We start from the raw sequence: 5,754 nt of genomic DNA on the forward strand, positions 1-5,754 counted from the left end.
GGCGAGCAATCTAAGAACCTAAAAAGTGGGGATATCAGGGGATTAATGACTGATTTCCATTCATCTCTTAACCTGAAGGAGATCGGCTGCTTGAATCGTCCTTTTCGGGAGGTGAGCATATGGACAGTGCATCTGTTTTTGTGGGGACTTGAGCGATTCTACGTCGAGTGTAAAACTGGGATTCCGTCCAACTCAAGAGTAAGTTGTCCCCACCTGATAAATGTTGTATGCTTTCCAGATTGCATGTTTGACCATTTAAACTTAATTAATCGCTAATGTTCAAAGATACTGTTTCAAGTTTTTGTGGGCTTGAAGTGTGGGCACATAAAAAAACACTAGCAACAACAGCAAAAATACTATAAACCACTTCATATTTTCAAAGGCTTCTTCCAGTTTAGAAAGCCATAGTTAACATCAGCAAGTGTCTGTCTTTGGAAACATTAATTAAACATTTGAATTCATTCAGAAAACATTTTCATTTGTCTCTTCTAACACAAGTCCCTGAACAAACTTGAGCTTTCTCCAAAACAATATAGCTTTCAGCACCACCCACTGGTAAGAAACGTCCCATATAAACACTTTGCCCGACGGGACTGCGGAGTCTCTCTGAAATGATATTCTCACAAGACTGTGACGCCTTGTCATTTCACCTCTCACTCACCCCATCAGAGAGCATTCAATCATCTGTAATTGTGATCACACATCACCCTTACAAAACAACTGCTGCAAATGCAATCTATAACTGGACCCGAAGAGGGGAATGGAAATCCCATTCCTGGGAGCTCTAAAACAAACAATGTGTTAGTCCTATCAGTAACCTCTATCCTGAGAGGACAAGGTTAACATCGACACTCTGTGAATTGGTGCACCCAAAATAACAATCGCACCGAACAACACAATCAAAGCGTTCCCTCATTGTTTAATTTTCTGGTTTTTATCTGCGATATCTCCCAGCGTGCTCTTATCTTTGACCCTCAGCTTGTAGCTTTGTGGCGGCTTCCCTTTTAGATGGCTGATGACCTTGGGAGGGATGTCATTAAACCCTGACCCATTTGATGATCCCCTCATGTGGAATACATATGCCAAACGGGAGCTGCTTTCACGCAGCAGGGGTGACGTGAAATACTTACAAAAATATGACTTGACACACTTTATCAAATGGGGAAAGATGAAGACAAAACAGCTGCTGCTGCTGTCGTAAGCAATCTGACCGTGATTGAATAAAAGTGTCAAGAAAAGGGCCGCTTGATGGTCTTTTGTTCTTTCCCATCCAGGTTGATGTTAGTTTGAGCTGTCAGGAGGGAATCACAGCTGTGTGATTTATCAATACTCCAGTGACCTTGTAGCCGCTGGAGGATGAGAGCACAGCGCCCCCCCCATTTGAAATCTTGCTGAATGCCCAGAAACTATCCACATTTTGGGTCTGCATGCCAAGTGGCACATCAGCCAGAAGAGTTTGCTTGCATTGTGGATTTCTTTGTGAGTTGCAAAACACTCAAGTAAGAAAGAAAAAAAGTTTAAATGAACAACCATTTTTACACAGCGAGCTTCATCTATAAATATACTATCATTCATACATTCATGTTCATTTATACAACTTAAGTGTATATAGAAGTTAGGGCAGGGAAAATGTATTTTTTCTTATGCATCGAGCCAGAAATATCCACTTCAGTAGCACTTTCATACACCAAACTTTCCAGTTTTATATTCTGAAGGTTTTTACAGAGTGGTTTGTTTATATATCATTAATCTGTATTATACAGCATTTTATTTCTAAAAATATGGTGATTCAATGTTCAGATTTCTGTTTTGTAAATGTATGCATATCTCATTAGATAGTGGCCCAGTTGCATAGTTGGTTATTATCGTGAAAAAAGTGTTAGCGCATATTTAAACGTACACTGTAAAAAATTTGCTGTAGTTATGCAGCTACTTGCCAGTAACTTACTGTAGATTTAAATTTATGCTATTTACTGGCAACAGTTTGTTCAAAGTTAAATGAACATTAAACATTAACAAGTCTTTGTCTTTACAGAATAAAACTATAAAATAACAATCTAATGCAAAGCATTCTGGGAACCAGAAATCTTCATCAACCTTTTTCTGTTTTTCCTTCAGATTTTGGTTCCCAGAATGCTTTGCGTGAGCCTGTTATTTTAGTTTTATTCTGTAAAGATAAAGACTTGTTAATGTTTAATGTTTATTTAATTTTGAACAAATTGTTGCCAGTAAATAACATCAATTTAAATCTACAGTAAGTTACTGGCAAGTAGCTGCCAGTAATACTGTAATTTCTACAGATTTTTCTAACAGTGTAGCATTTCAGAAAACTTGTAATACAAAAAAAAAAGTCTTAAAAGTATTGATTTACTTTCTTTATCTAAATGTTTACCTCATTCACCTTTAGTGTCTTGCCTTAACATTAAATAATTTATTAATAATTTTAAGAAATAAATTGTCAAAATTAGAATTAATGTAGTGTTATCAGAAAAAAGATGATCATACTGTATCATACAGTTTTTTTTTTTTTTTTACAGCATGCAAACCCTACATACTACTGCTATTTTATTCAGAGAAACAAACACAGACTATTTAATATGATCGTCCTGCTGCTATTTTTTTATTTTATTTCCTATTCTGATGAATGTGTCTTGGTTTTTTTTTTTTTTTTTTTTTTTTCAAAGGACAAGCATTGTTATGATGAACCAGATGTTATACCAGCATTGCACATTCATTACTCCCATAAACCCATCTGTGGAATAGATTTTATGCAAATTTGTTCAGGGATCTGCATAAATAAAGTCCTAATTAATACCTCTGAAGAAACCTCTATACTGTTTGATACTAAAGTGTTCTTAATTATGAAGGGAAAGGTAAGATGCCCCCAGGTAAAACTCAACAAATGGATAGCGATCAAGAAACATGGTGAGTTTTGTACTCCGGACCTTTTGTTCTTATGTGGTGGAATAATAATTAAAATAATGCACCTAATGTATGACCTGCTGTGATCATTTCTCATTGGATGGCTATTGGATAGTTTACTGCTCGCATTATTTAAATGGAATACCAGCCTGCGTGCTTAAATAGCGTGTAAGATGCTTAAACGTGAGGGAAATATTTATATAACTTATATCTGCCACATTAATATATTTTTGTCTATGCCAGCTAAGGTTATATTTATTTAAATATATATATATATACAGTGCAATGCATAAGTTAATACACCCATGCTAAAGTTGACTAAAAAGAGGAATAAAAAATCATATTTTGGAAATTGAACTTAATGCCTTAATTTAAAAAATTAGGAAAAATCCAACCTTTAAGGACACCAATTTTCTTTGTGAATGAATAATGTATCGTAAATAAATAAATGTTCTTCCTTAAAATACATGGTGCATAAGTTAGTACACCCCTATGTTAAATTCCCATAGAGGCAGGCAGATTTTTATTTTTAAAGGCCAGTTACTTCATGGATCCAGGATACTATGCATCCTGATAAAGTTCCCTTGGCCTTTGGAATTAAAATAGCCCCACATCATCACATAGCCTTCACCATACCTAGAGATTGGCATGGTTTTATTTCAGTTAGCCTAAAAGCTAGTTTGATTTGCATTGCTCTCAAATAAAAATCTGCCTTCCTCTATGGGAATTTAACATAGGGGTGTACTAACTTATGCACCATGTATTTTAAGGAAGAACATTTATTTATTTACGATACATTATTCATTCACAAAGAAAATTGGTGTCCTTAAAGGTTGGATTTTTCCTAATTTTTTAAATTAAGGCATTAAGTTCAATTTCCAAAATATGATTTTTTATTCCTCTTTTTAGTCAACTTTAGCATGGGTGTATTAACTTATGCATTGCACTGTATATATATATATATATATATGAATGTCCTACTTGTTTGAATCAAAAAAGTACATTAGAAATAATTGCAGAAATGGTGTGGCTTAAGTGTCTAAATACATACAGTGCATACAAGAAGTGTGTCATATATATCTGATTGCACTCAATTCCGTACAATTTCCCAGGGTACACTGGGAAGTCTATTTAAAGAGGTCTTTGTATCAATACTTCTCAAAAAAACCTAATTAATGTCCCCCTTTTTCACTAGGAATGCACAACATGTTTAACCAGATGCCTTTGGAGCAGTGCATTGATTGGCAGGTCTGTTTTTCACCAGACACTGATGACTTTAATGGTGAAGGTGCCCCTTTGTTCAGATTTTATTGACTTGAGCCAGAAGAGGCTTAGCTTTATCATAGTATTCCACATCAGTTTCAGGGCTTAACCAGCGCATTTCGCATGACAGTAAATAATACTGTTGGTCAAATAATTCATTAGCACAACAATAAAGAGAATAATAATAGGCAAATCTGCGCGTGCACTTGAAGCCGAACAGAGACGAGTGAAGGGAAGGGAGGGGTAGACAGAGGCTAATAGAGACAGCTTTGTCATGTGATTAGTGGTCCGCTCTGAAGGAATCTGGCCAATGACTAGGAGGAGGTGTGGACAGATCAGCTAATGGCTGGGAATGTGGTGGCTGAAGAGGTACCAGTTAACCTACTTTTGTATTCTCTCATATACTTCAGCTCGTAATTTTTTTTTATTCATAATGGCCCGGTTTCACAGACAGGGTTTAGATTAAGCCAGGATTAGGCCGTAGTTTGATTAGGGCATTTAAGTAGCTTTTATAAACGTGTCTTGGAAAAAACATTACTGGTGTGCATCTTGAGACAAAACAATGGCAACAATGGCACTGACATAACAGCAAAACAAAGGCACTGACATATTTTAAGATATATCAATGCAAGGTGAAACAGCTCAAGCATGCATTTTAGTCTGGCACTAGGCTAAAGCCTTGTCTGTGAAACCAGTCGAAAGTATTTAACCCAATAGAGCTACTTAAATAAGTAGCAGTGAAAGAGGGTTATTTAGATTAACAATCAGAAAATCTTGAATATTCTGAGTAACAGAATCATAAAAAATATATACAGTATAGAAGCCCCAAAAAATGTTTTGGACACTTAAAAATGAATATCACTGCATTAGAATTACAATGTCAAACCAAGAAGCATCTGTTTTAAGAAAAATAACCCACTTTTCCAGGATTTTTTTTTATAATGGGATGCAAAATGTCAGCCGTAGTTAGATTTTTTTAATATTATATTGTGAATTCTAATTTGTCTTACTTTTGCATCACCTAACGATCACTTCAAGTATTTATAAAAAAAAAAACTAATAATTTAATAATAATGTTAAATGTTATCTTTAGCAAATCTCAAAATATCAATTTTTTCATACTGTACATTATAATGTTGTGATGCCTAAATTCACTTGCAGCATGATTAATGATTAATATTAACTTGCAGCAAAATGATTAATATAAGTCGTTAGTGCTTCTATTTTCAATTGTTTCAAATTGTAATATCATTCATCTTATCAGTCATAACATGAAGAGAATTATTGACAGTATCGGTGGATCCCTAAAACGTTTGTTGGGTTTTAAATAATAAACAATAGATTTATGCCCAGTTTCACAGGCAAGGCTTATATTTATATATATATATATATATATATGTCCTGCTAGGACACCTGTGTGAACTTGAAGGGATCTAACAGCTGGTTAAAAGCAATTGCAAAAATGTCTGAGAAAGATAGTCCTGAGAAAATCATTTGTTTGCAGATGCCATTTGGCTAAATACAAAATTATTTTGTCTTATTTGTCGAAATACTTTTTGGGGCCAGTGT

Source organism: Rutilus rutilus (genome assembly GCF_951802725.1).
Source record: "Rutilus rutilus genome assembly, chromosome: 10".
NCBI classification, from domain to species: domain Eukaryota; kingdom Metazoa; phylum Chordata; class Actinopteri; order Cypriniformes; family Leuciscidae; genus Rutilus; species Rutilus rutilus.